The 16,244-nt window shown below is 39.2% G+C and overlaps 1 protein-coding gene across 1 annotated transcript in view; it reads right to left on the bottom strand.

The window, feature by feature from the left end:
- The window catches only part of LOC118332903 (netrin receptor UNC5D-like), a 142,051-nt gene that overhangs the window by 125,143 nt on the left and 664 nt on the right, over nt 1-16,244 (bottom strand). The window lies entirely within an intron of this gene.

Genomic DNA, 16,244 nt, shown 5'->3' with positions numbered 1-16,244 from the left:
CAATACAATATTTTTCAATATTTTCTTACACCTCTAGTTAGGAGTCCACCAAAATCACTGGGGTCGAGCTAATTCCACAATAGGTTTCTGTCCCATCAGCATGAATAACTTGACTTAACTACTTCTATAATTATGCAGATTGGACCATAGTGTTAGCTTCACCAACAAGGGATTTTGAGATGTCTACTTGCAGAAGGAAGAATTACTTGGGACAAGGAATATAATAACGTTTATCTTCCTTTACTGTGGAGGATGGAAACATTTGTACAGTCTGTAGAACTCCAGAGCAGACAGACTTTTAAAAACCACACCTGAGCCGACGAGCAATTAGATCATGTACTAACTTGGACTAGCAACAAACTCACCTTTACAAATGATCATTTATACTGTAATTATTCTCAACACGACTGACACACTGAAAACGTGGCCCATAGGAAGATAATAGTAATAGAACTACAAAAGGCTGTTGTCTTGACTGGGCCATTAGAACCAGGTCATCCACATAAATAAAGGAAGACCTAAATTCCCCTTCGGTGAAGCAGCTCAGAAGCTCTGAGGACCAATGGAGCCAGATGGAGTCATGCTATATACAGATTATATCCTTTAAAGGGGAAGTGTAGGAACTTGTGCTCACAGAGGAATAAATGTAAAGGTGGAAGTGAAACAGTCTTGTGGAGCAGTCTTTGTGAATTATCAATGGAGTTATTTAATGACCTTGCAGTTGCAATCAATGCCATCCTCATAATGCACAAGCAAAGCCTTATCCTCAATCAAGGAGGTTAAATGAGGAGAGATCCACTTGGTTCAGGAACACATTAGTCCACCGTCTCTGCTGCTTATCACCAGCTATGGTTCAAATCAGGAGAGGATGACTGAGAAATCTGCTTTTCTGTTTCACTCCCGCCCTCAGACAGGTTTGAAGAATGACAACAGGTTTGAATTTTCACATCCGTTATTACCACCTTTCCTTAACATCATCTGCAAACGCTGCAGAGAACGGGAACTTCTCAGTATCGTCTTAAATTTATGAGGCGATACAGAATTTTTTCTGACAATAAACTAGTTAAGTGTTATTTGCCATTTTATTGTTCTGACAAAACGTGATGTGATAAAAGCTTTGGCAGTTGTTCTTAAAAAATACAGCTATATGAATATATTTTCATATATTTAGTTGTAGTCACAAAATGTTATCTTCTTCTACAGTCTGTTTCATGTTTATGTTGCACTTGATAATTCTGATGTACTGTGGCAAACTTACAGCAGTTCTTTATGAGTGAACACAGAGGGCTAAAACCAAAAACATGTACATTTGAAGCAACGCCAACAGAGTAATTAGAGTTCAGTTCTGAATAAATGTTCTAATCAATTTTCCGCTGTTGGACATGATTTAAGACATACAAAAATGCTCTGCTTTTAATCATAATTTGTGTCTGATATTCCACAAAAATGTTCAATTACTTTGCAAACAAAAACTTAAAAAAAATTACATCTACTCCTTCTCCCTCAGTGAAATGTTTTTTATTGTATGAATATGCTAATATTTTTCATTTCACAAGTTTAACAACTAGGCACAATATGTCTCCTACTTCACCGAATAGTCCATTGTCAGTGTTTCTGCACTGGAGGCTGAACGTTTCCACATCAAACTTGTGTAAGTTGCATTTTGGACCCCAACTGGCTTTCAAACATGCTTCCATGTGGACACTTAAGTTGAGCAAAAAAGAAACGTTCCTCCTTAAGCAGATGAATGTTAAAAAAAACAACCCCGTCAAACACATACATCATTCTGCACACTGAAGGTTAAAAATCCAAGTGAAGTAACAATAAGCAAAATATAGTTTTGAGTAGAGGGGGAATAAATCATCTGAATTATTTTGTAATTTATAATTTACTACATTATAAATTATTAAAATAATGCAATGTATTTTTTTCTCGCTCTATTGTATTATTGTAACAAGCCACACAGGCATCTACAGTGCTACTTAACAATCATTAGTGGTTCTTTCCAAGCCATCAAGGATCATACAGCCAATACAGTCTCTCCACATGTAAAGTACTTTGTGTACTATTATGCTTGAAAGGAATATTAATTTCTGTTTTACTGCGATAACATTTGTTAAAAAACTAACAACATAACATATATATAGCCACTGAAACTCTGACTGAAATAATAAATAAATCAATAACGTACAGACAAGCCTATTTAAGTTCATTTCAGCCCTGATGGGCCTAAACTGTTCAATCTTTCAAAATGTGGCTTTGACATTTCTTACAGCGTCTTGTTATGCAGGAAAAGCACAGGTGTGACTGATAACATTAACGATGGTTCCGTTCCATTTAAGTGTGCCAATAAACCATAGAAGAAAGCCAACATGCACAGTAGACAGGCCCTGGATTTGTACATCTTTGTCTTGTCATGGTGACACGGGGATCTCTCTCTCTCTCTTTTCTCAGTTTGTGCTGGTTGTTGTCACTTCAGTCCCTTTCATACCACAGCTGCCCAGACCTTCAGAGTTTTGCATTTCTGTGAAATACCTTCGTCTTGTGATGAGTCTCCTTCCACCACAGCTGCTTTGGATTAGCTCATCAGTCGAGAAGGCAGCCTTCCTTTACTCGTCAGACTGGCTAAGCAGCTTTAAAACTGTTGCTAGTCGCCTAACAGTCCATGTTTCAAGACATGAGAATGGCTATATAGTGGTGCTCTAATCTCACCCCAACGTTAGAACACAATGTAGGTCTAATAAGTCTTTGGTGGCGACCTTGTGTGTGTTGGAATAACTGTAATCTGAGAACAATTCTATTGGGACTGTCTTCACTAGAAAAATCATAATGAATAATGTGTGCAAATACAAAACAAACTGTTTGTCTGCCTGACTACTTGCCCTCATTCGTGAGAATAATGACTGTGTTCTCTCAGTAACAAAACCATAAGTATTACAATGTTTACTTGTCGAAACGTAGTGTACTCTTAAGGTAGGAGAAAATGCTCACCAGGGTCCTTTGTGGAACAGCCATATAGCTCCTAGCTCAACAGGCATTTGTGAATGTCAGCCTTTCAATACAAACAATATCAACTAACAAATAAGTATGAGGTGAACGTACACAATACACAATATATGCAATACACAACACACAGACGCACATACTGAGCAAAATGTATTAAGTTATGTGCTTTTATTTATTTATTTTTAAAAAGCAGAAAGTAGAGATAAAGCCGTGAACCACAGGGCACCCAAACATCGGGGCCTCCTGCTAAAACAAGACACCCATCTCAGGCCATTACCACATGTGGACCACATAAAATGCAGCTCTATGCACCTTCGCAAAGTCGGTGAATGAAGGAGAGAGGTACAGAGCAGATGGAGAACAGGTATAAAAAGGAGGCTGAAAAGTATCTAGAATGATGGTAAACAAATAGTCTGTTGCCCACTTGACAATTACATGCGCTCCCTTTGTACTGCATATACACTGTAAGAACTTGCTGACTCGGAAAATTAACTTTGCACAGGTGCACACATGCCTGATAAACACTAATATTTGCTGCATCTTACATTTGCTCGACATTTTGTAGCACATATAAAGCACTCAGCGAACGAGGATCAAAAAGCTATGTGAAATACTACCGAAGAGATGAATGAAGGTAAGGGACATAAATTGAGATGAATTCTTGATGGTATAGGGTGAAAAGACAATAATGAACAGATGCAGCCAAATCAATAACACCTACAAACACAATTAGACCACATGAGAGTTCTTGGACTCCACTGAGTATACTAGAGAGAATCAAAACACACAAACACACACACAGAAACACTCACAAATAGTATTGTGGCAATCAACATGGCAGGTTCAGACACAGCCTCAAAGACAACTACAAACGTCTACAGTATTTAGCTTAGCAATGTATCTCACCCCAACTGTTAATTTAAAGTGTAACTAGACCTTTTAATTCTGCTCGCTCTCTCCTCATTAAATTTTAAAAAATGCATCAGAGACCTCCGAATGACAGTGACTAGGAGGCGTGGTAGTCAGAGCTAATGAACGGCTGCCTCGAGATTCTCTGTGTTCACGCTGGAAACACAGAGAGTCCGCTGGAGCTCTTACAGTAACTTGAAACACACTGACGGCCGTTCTCTGTGTGGTACCTGTGTTGTAGCTGAGCTAGTGGCTGTTTTGTAGCTAATCTAAGGGCTCAGAGGCTTACTCTCTGGTATGTGTGTGTGTGTCTGTGTGGGGGGGGGCTCATCAGAGTGTGGTAAAGATAACAGTCCGTTGGTGCTTCTACTGCTTCTGCAACCACTATGCCAAAATAGAAAAATACTTACAATAGGTTTAGCAAAAAATTGCATAAGCTCCTGTGAATGATACGTCTCAATCAGTATACATTTGAAAATGAGCACAGTGGTTTCACAGACTCAAAGTGGAGACTGGGGGAGATGGGCTGCCATCCTCTGATTAGAATTTCGCCCCGAACGGTCGACTTTATCTCTGCATTTGACTTACAAGGTTCAGTAGAGGGCATGTTAGGCTATTTTTAACCCACAAAATGCAGATTTTCATACATTTGGTAATAATGTCAACACCAGCATTGATGTATTTCATCACAGTATATTCATGTAATTCAGTTTAAAGCTCAAAAAACACGTTTTAGGGTGGAGTACCTCTTTAATATAAGGCATAAACCAAAGGGAAGCCTGTGCACTACTTTATATTTATTTTTCTACAGTCCTTAACTCTGAGAACGAGCAAGCCTTAACATGTAACGTGCATTTCTGTCACTCCCTTCTTTCAGACTTGTGCAGGATCTCACAAAAGAGCTGGCTGTCATAATCTCAGTAGGTAAAAGCAAGTTAGACAGCTTCTCCTGCCAGTTAACAAAATAGCATAGTAATATAGTCAATATTCCCCAGAAGGAGCTAATGGTCTGCTGTAAAGAAATTACACAGTCGAAAGAACAATGGACAGAAATATGCCCATATTCGTTATGGTGAAAAGAGACAGGTGGAAATGATATGAAACCAGGCGTAGATGTCAAAGCAGTGATTCTCTCAAGCACAATGAAACCAGAGCTCCCAAATCTTCATTATATTATATTATATAATATTACATTGTATTACATTATATTATATTATATTGTGTTATATTAAATTATATTATAAGCACAAGTAGCAAATGACAATGTGGGAAATATCTGACATAAGAAGCACTGGGCAATGAAAAGTGCTGCTAAAAAATGGTAAGCATGATCACTGTGGCTACTGGGCACTGGCAACCAGTTCAAGTACCCAAATAAGTATCGGGAAGGAAAAATGGCATCAAAACATCTCTACTTGTATAACGATGTATGTTGTGTGCAAACATTTGTGGAAAATGGCTTTAACTGAAAAAAAAAGGTTTAAAATTTAATTTTATGTCCATCTGTAAAATCTCAAGATATGAACACAAATAAAAGAGAATAATGGTAAAAACAACCTAAAATCAAGAATGCAGGGCCATGGTCTATACTATGGGGAGCATGAAATGTGCTTACCAAATTTCAAGACATTGTGGACAGTAGTTTTTGAGATATGTTGCTCTGGACCACAGTGTTGGACAGAGAAACCAATGGACTTATACAGCTATCTTTAGGCTCTACAGACACTGGGACAAAGACAAAACAACTTAAAAATACCTGTCTTCAATGTCAATAGTTGTTTTTTCGTATTAAAGATAACCCTCTCTTTTGAACTCTTCTCCGTGTTACTGAGTGGTAATGCAGGAATGAGTGCCCTAAGTCCTTCTCATGAGTCATAGAAAAGCAATTTTACATCAGCAGCAGGTAGACAAGAAATTTTGAAATTGGTGAGAAGAAGTAACAGCAATTATTCTCCAGGAGTCATCCTGCAGAATGTAATGCAGCAGCCTAAATCTACTCATGTAATGTAGAACAGAATATCCACTACAGGAACAAACACAGACCTGTAATTCAGAGTCCTGTGTGTTTAAAGAACTTGGTACGTGATATTTATGGCTATTGATTAAATTTAAGCAGTCACATTACATTATGGACTCTCCCCCATCTCGGGGAAAAGCTAAGAGCGAACACATTCCTTTGAGATGGGTCATGACATCATCGGTTTCTGTTCTGTCCTGGGAGTGTTCTCCATTAGCCCTGAAAAACAAACCTGCTGTTCCTGTAGGTTATCAAACACCTTGTAGGTCAGCATAGAGGCAGCTTAATGTCAGCAGTATAGTCCCGCAGTATGTGAGGGCTACAACAAACAACAACGACATAAAACAGACCAAATCCAACCAAGAAAAATGAACACGTATACACATACACTCATAGACAGTGTACTTAAAGATCAAAAAGATGGCAAAATCTGTAATCTTTTGCAAAGGTCAAGAGCCTGCTGGGGCCTGGCTTACACTTAGCTGTCTTGGGATGGAAAAGGTTTGTCCAGCATTGGGGTATATTAACCATGACATCAGTTTACTAAGATTAGAGGATTAGGGAATTTTCCATCTTTTTGAGCTTTAAATACACTGTCACTGAGTGCATGTGTGCTGGTATGTGTGTTCATTTTTCTTGTTTTTATACTTTTTTTATGTCCTTTTTGTTTGTAGAACTCTGTTATTGACTTTTAATTTTTTATTCTGTACATAATTTATTGTGGAAAGCGCTTTGTATTGTGCTTTATAAATACAATTATTATTACCTTCCAAAACATTTTAGTGCAATGTGACAAATACAAAGATAGTTTTGAAAATACAAGAGTAATTTTTCCATCCTGACTATTATTTTTCTTTTGCCATGTTGAGTTTGATTGTTGGCATTCATTGGCTGAGACTTGGGAGGCTTGTGTTATCGACTGACTATGGATCAAGACCACTCCAGCCTGTAGGCTATTAGGAGAGCCAGCAGTTCAGGCTCCTGCCCTGCCGTTCCTTAATTGGTCCCCTCAGAAACCCGGCGCACACAAACTTCACTATCACATTGGAAGATTATACTGAAGAGAAAAGAGAATCCCAGTGTGCAAGCCGCTTGGCATCGATTAGCTCACTCTATCACTTCAGTTTCTTCTTCACATTTTTTTATCTCATTTATTTTCACCTACAGATTACAATCAGCTGGGGTGGTCTTTGAGTAAACCATACAATTCCAGATAAAGAGGAGTAGACAGAGGAGAAAATGGCTGGAACAAATGGGAGATGACTCAGGACTGCCTACTGGGTAATTGGGTTTTATCCTCTCATTTTATCAGGCCTTGTTTTGGATTACAGCTATACAACACACACATACATAGGAAAAGGAGAAGGATACCTAGACATTAGCAGATCTAAAGATAACTGATTAGGTGTGGGAGAATGAGACTGTTGCTGCAGTCTCATTATGATACGCAACGGAGGAAAAGCGTAACCATTTTCAGTGGAAAACCGGGGCTTTTCACTGCAACCAAATCTGGTATCAAGGTATTGGACACAGTCAGTAAACACAATACACGCAAAAATGTCAACACGAGATGCTTCTGTACAATAGCTTTTCTTTTCCATTTCCACATTCTAATTCAAGGCATGTTCATTTCAACCTGACATTTCAATTTCAGATGCTTCTACAATTCAGTGCTTTGAATATGGATCTTGTCAGTACACGTGTATGCTCTGGTTGGAGACCACGACAGGCTGACAATTGCAGGAGTCATCCAGCAGAAATACTGTACATATCTTACCCTACCCCCTAATACGCAGTATTTCACTACCAATTTCTACTGTGACTTTTGACAACAAAGTGGTGCTGTTACAAAAGTAACATCACTCAACATGAAGGTTTATTGTATACAGGGGCAATTTGTTCAAGCAGCACCATGTTCAACATAGTGGACATGCGGAAATGTAACTATTTCATTCAATAATCTAATGAAATTAAATTATAATTTAGTCAAATGAAATTTCCTTGAAAGACCATATCCTGTACTTTAGCCTGCTTAAGTCTCGTAATGTGTCGGAACAGGAAATGGGTTTATTGTGCTTGTCAAATGAGCAATGCAGTTTAAATATGGAACTGGGTGCACCAGTGTGACATCTGACCAACACTAAGCCATGTCATGGATTTGTTGTGCTGATTGCAATAAAAGAGCATATCACCCAGTGCCACAGTATGGCTGTTTAATGTGTTTTTAATAGTTTTTGGATGACAGTGGAGCTCTATAGCTTGGAGGCATACAGTAAGCTATTCAGACTGTGGCCGCACAAAAATACTTGTTAGGGTATATTTATTGTTGGTTATTGTGTCTTCAGAGAAATTGCTGGTAATAATAAAAAGATAAAATAACACTGCATTAATTCTTTAACTCCTAAATATGTAATATAGGACCCTTGACTTTGCTGTATTGTCTTCAGCTCTGGGGTTGAGTTAGTCTAAACCGGCTAAGATGAAATGAAGCAGAAATAGGCAAAGCTATGTATTGATTCGGCTGTCTGTGAGGTGAAACAAAAGTAGTCTTTAAATGAATGTAGCCACATCGATGCACGGAATAGATGTTATCTATCTTAATGACAAAGGAGAGTCCTTGACTGAAGGGTAACCTCATCAAGGTAACACAGGCATAACCTTGCAACGGTGCTTGGAGAGCAGAAGAAAACATATAACCTTACGTATGGATAAACATTTAAATTCAACTGTTCAAGTCATTAACCAGCATCAATACGCAAGAGGAGAGGAATTCAACACTGCTCAGAAAGAATGTAAATAAAATTTGTTATATGCTTATTTTTTCACTTTTTGTTTTAAAAATGCTTAATTCATTCTCATTTAAATGTAAATCAGTAGCACAAATAGAATTTTGAGTTTCTCATTCAAATTCATATCGAACAAATGGGACTAGCCATCAGAAAAATACTACAGGAGGTTATGTAGCTACAAATACAAGAATAATGTGAATACTTACAATAGAATAAATGTAAATGAAAAGCTGTGTGATGTTTCTTCAACAATCATCAACATAAATAGACAGCTTTGCTGCTCTGAAAACAATAAAAGATAAACATACTTCAAGAAGTAAGAGCATGACTGCTGTTTGCAGATAGTAGTCAGTGAACCCTGTTGTGGGTAAGTGGTCAGGGTTGAGGGAGGGCTAGAGTCAGGTGCAGCATTAGAAAGAGAAGGGAAACTTTGAACTCTGTCACAGTGATGGCCAAGGAAGGGAAGGACAGCTGACCAGTGTTGGCAGATCACGGCTGCAAGGGTCTAACAGGGGATAGAGGAGGCCTGCAAAGGGGACAATACAGCAGTGAAGCAGAGAGATGAGCTGCACAGACTGTTGACTGATCTTTGAACTTATTATTGAAGATGCTGCCCTTCTTCAATAAGTCCCGCTTTTCACTGTCAAATAAAAACAAAAAGAAAGAGACAGCAAAGGTAAATAGAGAGAATAGGTGCAGTGAATCACAGTGTGGTTTCAAACAGCTCCTCCAAACGCAGGTGCGCCTCTTGTCCCATGGAGTTTACTCTTTGTGCTCAGCAAGAGGTATGTTGTTCTACCCGAAACCACTAATGTTCCTACCAAAGCTGTCTCCAAGGAAAAACTGCAGATGCGATACCTACAGCATGGTGAAATGATTTATTCTGGACACGATAGTGGCAGTACACATTTAGTCGACATAATAACTATAAATATACTTTAACACAACACATTGAAAAGTTATTTAATTATGAGGTGAATCTTTAACGTGCATTTACTATTCAGGTTTACGCTTTAAGCTTATTTTCAGCTTCATTAACCAGACTGTTCTATTTTTAGTTATTTTCAGAGAAACATGATGACAAACTGAAATGCTGATGACATACAGTACTGAAGCTGTTGCTGACTTCTACTGCTTTCTGTCCAAAAGTGTTGTAATGAAAAGGTCTTAGTGAGAGTAACAGTGGAATAACACTTAGATTTAAACTTTTTAAATCAAATTATAGTAATTATTTAGATATTTTTTTAGAACCCCCATCTGGTCAATCTTGTCTTGTTGCTTTTAAAGACTCAAGGAATGTGTTTTTACATGTACAATATGTCATTTATACCACTATGGGGGTCTCCCACATCAAAACAATAAGAAAAGACAAAGTTTGATGATGCTGTGAAGTAGCGTGGGATCATTGGAGGTGTTGTCTTTACCACCATTGCTGTCAATGCAGTCGGCTACTCCCAGTCAGGATTCCTTCAGTGTTCATTGTTTAGGAGGTTTTTACCGGGAGCCAAAGTCAGTGCTTCTGAATCTTTCCCCACTGTCTGCAGAGCTGAGCATTTCTTCTGAAGCACACAAAAGGCATCTTCAAAGAACAATGGACTTCCACTTTCTGTTTTATTTCATGAATGACAGAGCTTTGTAGGTTTTACAACATACAGTCACACATGACTACAGAGAGGTATTATGTAAGCTTCATAAGCCAAGAGAGACTCTTAAAACACATCCTGCATCTCAGACACAAAAGCACCAAATGGCCATTGAGAACAGACAGGGCTGTATGACATATAGCCAGGCGTAGTCCTTTTCTGCAGCTTAGGGTGTTACCTGAATTTCTTTTGCTAAAGGGAGAGGGAGAGCAAATCTCTCTTAAATTCATAAAATGTGGACAAACCAGCCAAACAGTTTCTTAAGCATTAACCAACCATTCAACAGTGTTCATGAGACAGAAATCCATCTGAAATGGCAACAATTTGCAAGTGCATGCATTCAGAACATGTATTTGTGCATGTGGTTGCACACCTCTGTGTGAGTTTTGCATGTTCCTCAAACATTTACCATCACACCTACTGGTCTCATTCCATTAGAGGCAGACAATGTCAAAGCGAATGCGGCTGATGACTACCACATATACCACACTGACAGCATATCTTTCATGATGTATACAGTATAAGGGCTGTGTCGGTTCTGAAGTACACTAACAAGGAAATCAATCACATGTTCACCCCTATAGATTTCTTACATTTGTCAGTTTTGATGTGTTTCCAATAAGCTTCACATCAATATTGCCATGTGCTATGGTATACTGGATATTGAAGTCTCCCTTGTGAGACAAAATCAGAAAGAAAGAAGAAAAAGACAACATTAATGCTGATGTCTAAATGCCTTCTTTTTGATTCATCATTTTTTCTCACATGACATCAAAACTGATGCATGAACATGTTCGCCTCTGCCTGTCAAAATACTGTGGGACACAGTGCACATAAACACATCACACATAAATAAACACTGAACCCCTACTTTAATCCAAAAGTCATTAAATATGTATTTGCTTTTGATTACTCTTGAAATGAATTCATCAGAGAGAGCAGTGACAGGTGCTTGCTGTTACTGACAAACTGCTGTGGCAGTTACTGATAATGTAAGTTACTTAAGTATTCTGCACTGTAACCCTCCTATCTGTCTTTCTCTCTCTTCCTCCCTTTGCTTTTTCCTCCTAACATCCCCCGCTCCCTCGTTCTGCCTCTCCAAGCTCAGCTTTGCTTTCTCCTTCAGTCAGGTGAGTTGAGAAATGATACCAGAACCAAAACATTTGTCACTGCAACAATCCACTGAAACTAAATTACATCGAAAGGAATTGCATGGGAGGAGTGGACAACAAGAATGGATGAAGGGATGGGGTATTTATGAAATAAAAGCGCTTTAGTGGAAACACAATTGCTACCATAGGTACAAACTGGGAGCTACGAGAGGAGAGAGAGAGGTTTGGCATTGAAGTGAACGGTGTATGGTGTGAATCTTGCCTTTGTGGCAATGCCCTTGAGTTAGCCAGTGAGGCACTGAATGGTGCATTGTGGATGCGCAGTTATCTCCAAGGCTTCCCTTTCAGTGTTATTAGAAAACACATGACGGCCATGCTAGCTTTATCGAACAGAAAGCTTCAAGGCTGTGGAGGCTGAGAGGTAAACCTGCAGGAGGTAAGTGAAATGGCAGCATCTGACGCCCCGTCATTCTCTCAGCATTCGGGCGTACAGCCACTATGGTAAGACATCACAATGCATGCATGCAGTCATTGAGTACGCATGCAACATGTAGAAATGATGATCACTATGTAGTATGTAAGCGTTTACTGTATATGCTAGAGATACCCAGAGCTGATCCTAACAATTGGTACCTTGTTGTAACAAACCATTTGGCAGAGTTAGGTTAGAATGTTACAGCCACAGGTGGTTTGCCTTGGCGAGGGTGAGGCAAGCGGTATTCAGTTGGTTGCAATCTGCCACCTCATCCCTAGGTGCCACTAAATCCCCCATACTGGACCTTCAAGACAGTTGGGCACTACAGTCAGACTTTGAATCAAGTAGAAAATAGTGTAGGCTCCAGCTACTATTTGAATGTGCCAGATAGATCTTTTATCAACATTGTCTACCTTTTGCTGTTTTATGTGTATAAGTATTTTCATTATGTATACGGGGCATCTTTGGCACAAACATTGATTGTGGGATGAATCAAGTCCTGCCTTATCTCGTTTTCAGGTTGTGGCTTATGTGTGTGCAGGCCAGAGCCGCTGTGTCATTTAGTATCAGATGGGACTCTGCAGATACTCAGTGTTAAAGGACTCAGATCAGGATCGGGACAACCCAGGTTAATGCTGATTCTAAATAACAGGAATCACATCTAATTACATAGAAATAATTTCACAATACAATAAAGACAAAGCTTAATGGAGGAGGAGAAAGGACCTCAGTTAATCTACTATATATATATATATATATATATATATATATATATATAACCACAATTGAATTGAACAAATATGAAGCTGCATCAACAGATTTATAATGAAAGCATTGTTTTTTACTGGAGCAAACAAAAGGATTTTGTTCCAATCAATCCTACCTCTCCTGGGAATATCATGTACAAAAGCTTATCTATTGACCAGATTCCAAAGTCTCAATATCCCATAGACAAAAAAAAACAATAGCTATTTGATTACAACTGTAGTTCTGTCCAACCAAGACTCTCATTCATTTATCAGTGTTTACTTCTAAGCTTCATCTATTTTCTGTGCATAACATTCCCAATATTTTCCCCATATTTGATTTAGTAGCTTTCACTGTAGACAATATTTCCTGCCTCGATTGGCTGCCAGTGAGCTTTGTTCCCTCTTAATGTGGAGAAAAAATGATGGGAGAAGAGGGCTGGTGGGTTAGACAGAGAAACGGGATCCCTTTCAATAATGCAATAGTGAAACTGGGCAATATGACCACCATGTGATCTCCTACAGAATAGAAACAACGGTGAATACCAGCCCAGCTGTGCTCGTGAATTCATCTCATGTGAAATGTCCGTTAAATCAAAGCCGGAGCTTGAGAAAGAGTCTGGCAGTCATCTTTTTTTTTGGGATAAATAAAACATGGCAGAGATGACTCTGTTGCCCTTTATTCCTCTCTCACTCTGTTTCTATCTTGAGTTTTTCACTTTTTAGCAGCAGGAGGTACAATAGCTCCAACGGGCTGCAGCTCCGAGCCTCGGTCACTAAGGGCTTGTCAAATCGAACTAAATTAAAAGCCAAATTATGTTCCTAAATTGAAATGAAACTTTGTATTTTGCTGCTGTATTGTTGAAACTACCATGCTTTCCCTCTGCACTCTGCATGACATTCAGGTTGCAGAAAGGTTAGAGTGGCAGTTATCCTACCTGACCTACCCTACTGTACGATGATCTGAGGGCAATCGGACATCTGTCATGGAGCACGACAGCCCGGCGCTTCTCCTCCTGTTCTGCATGTGGATAGAGTGGTGGCGTGCTCCAGGCTGACCAGTCCCATGGCTTAACAGTGTTATCATGTCAGTGTCAGAGGGCAAAGGTACATTTATTGATTTTACCCTGATACCCTTACAGTACATATACTCTAGGTCCTAACTGATGTTTCAAATCAAGCAGTCTGTCCAATTGGTTTTGCCAGTCAAGCACCCCATTATAAAGGATATGGTTGGCATTATTCTCATTATTTTTCTTACTGTTGAAAAAGAGACCAAAACCAGCAATGTGTTCATCCATTGTTCAGTGCTTTCTGACTTTCCTACCCTGTCTGTGCGGCCCAAAGCCCACTTACTAGGCTATTGAAGATGTAAATCTTTAAAAGAAAATCCATTTACTGTAGTAAATGGATTAATCTTCATATGTTTGGGACTATTTTCAGCTGAGGATTTAAACATTTGGCTCCCTAGTGAGTATTAACAGCAGGGGTGACTAAAACTTAAAGGATCATCCGATTAATTGATTAGTTGATCAGCTATGTCGATAATAAGTCGAGTCATTTTTCAAGTAAAAATGCCAAACATGACCTGCTCCAGCTTCTAAACTGTGAGGATTTGCTGCAGTTTTCTGAAATCACAGATAGCTCCTTTTCAACATGAATGATCCACAAAGAAATTCATTTACAGTGAAGCCTACAAAGCCACGGTTCTTCACACGGATGACTCAAGTTGTGCAGCAACACTCATGTGACTCACTCTACTTAAAACACATCCAAGCTGTGGTGCACTCGCTCACTCGTTCACTGCCAACACTGCCGCCTCACTGATCACTCTGCAACACATCTGCTATGTTCTTCGCTCATTATTTCGACATTTCATGGGCCCCGTCTCCTCCCTCAATCCACCTGTAGGCACTGATTCTAGGTTTCTCCTCTGGGGTAAGTCTGTTACCGTCACTTTGTGTTCTCTCCGCGTTTTAAATGGTACGCTTGCAGGTGAGTGATAGCCGAGTCCCGTCCTTGCGAGACATAAAAAATACATTTGGACTGCTGAATTACAACCCAGCTTCTAATTGATAATTAAATTACCAGCTGTAGGGGAGTCTATATATGCATGTGGCGAGAGAGCAGAATTTTTATTTCAACCATTCTTCATAACTTAGCCCGGCCTGCATGTTTTACATTATTTAGTCGTTTTTTTTTTTTTTGTGCAGTCTGCCTTTTCCATTTCATCTCATTTCAGTTCTGCATAAAGTATTTGACTGTTGACATCCATATTATGGCACGACATAAATATTTATTTTACAGCCTGGCAGGGAGCCATCGTAAACACAGGCTCCATTTTAAAACCTGGCAGATGTAGAACAACTTATACCTATTCAGCTTGTGGAAACTGCATATTGCACACACAGGCACATTTCACTTTCATGCACTCACAATATTGCTTTTTTTTTCTGCCAAGCATAGGTCACTACTTTCAAACATCATGCAACGCTTTACATGGAAATGTAACCACTGTGGAAAACGGTGGACATGTAAAGAGAATGTACAGCCAGTTTTGAAAGGGTATACTCAACACCTCTCAGGCCAACATTAAAAGACTGACAAAAACCCTCCTGATCCCTACATGCAAACTTGCCCTTAAGATACATATGCTTAATCTAATATTTATGCTATGCAAATTTCCAAGTTGCAGCTAATTTCAAAACTTGGGATGCAGAAATAAAAAACCTTGGGGCTAGTTAACTAATTGACTTGCAAATGCATCTTTGTTACACTGCCAATGCCAGCTGAATGGATGTCAATAGGTCAGGACACATTCACCAGAGGAAAAAAAGAAAAGATCTCGTGATGAGCAATTCACTGAAAAAGTGGAAATATTTTTCAACAATACCTATCATCTCAGTCTTCCAGGCTTTTTTAACAGCACACTTACTTTTGATAAAACTGGTAGTTGGCGATCCCCTACAGGACAACCCATCTTTTATACCCACCGGATCAGCTAACCTTTTATTACTATCAAATTTCTGCACATGCCTGCAAAATTCAAATAAAAAGCATCTTCAGATTTCAAAGCAACCAGTATCAATTAGAAGTTGCCCTCAAGCAACCACCTTCCTGTAACCGACCTTGGGAGTGCACTGTGAAACAATAGCTGGGGCTAATTTACATTAAGTGAGCAAAATGCGACATAGACCATAGTTTCTATCATTTTACTGATCATTTCTCAAAAGAACAGCTTCTCAATGGACCGATTCACGCGGTTAGAGAGACCTTCTGGCAACTGTCCACATGCGGTGGCTTTAGCAGCTAAAATGTAAAAAAGAAAATGAAAACGCACTAATTACTCACACCGCAGGTTATGGGTACGATGTGGAACAGATATGCACACTGGCCAAGGCCAACAGAGCGGCACTATCTTAGAGTGAAGCTGAACAAAACTGCTCTCCAAACTGATTTTGAATCAGTTTAATTACAGTGCGTTAAACGGGACCCGACTCAGTTTAAACCTTTAAAAAAGGCTCATCTTCTAAACCCCCCCCCCCCC

This window comes from Morone saxatilis, unplaced genomic scaffold, assembly GCF_004916995.1.
Source record: "Morone saxatilis isolate NCDOM2014 unplaced genomic scaffold, NCSU_SB_2.0 Contig21, whole genome shotgun sequence".
Lineage (NCBI taxonomy): Eukaryota > Metazoa > Chordata > Actinopteri > Moronidae > Morone > Morone saxatilis.
Note: the sequence above shows the minus strand (reverse complement) of the source record. Positions and strands in the feature narration are given on the sequence as shown.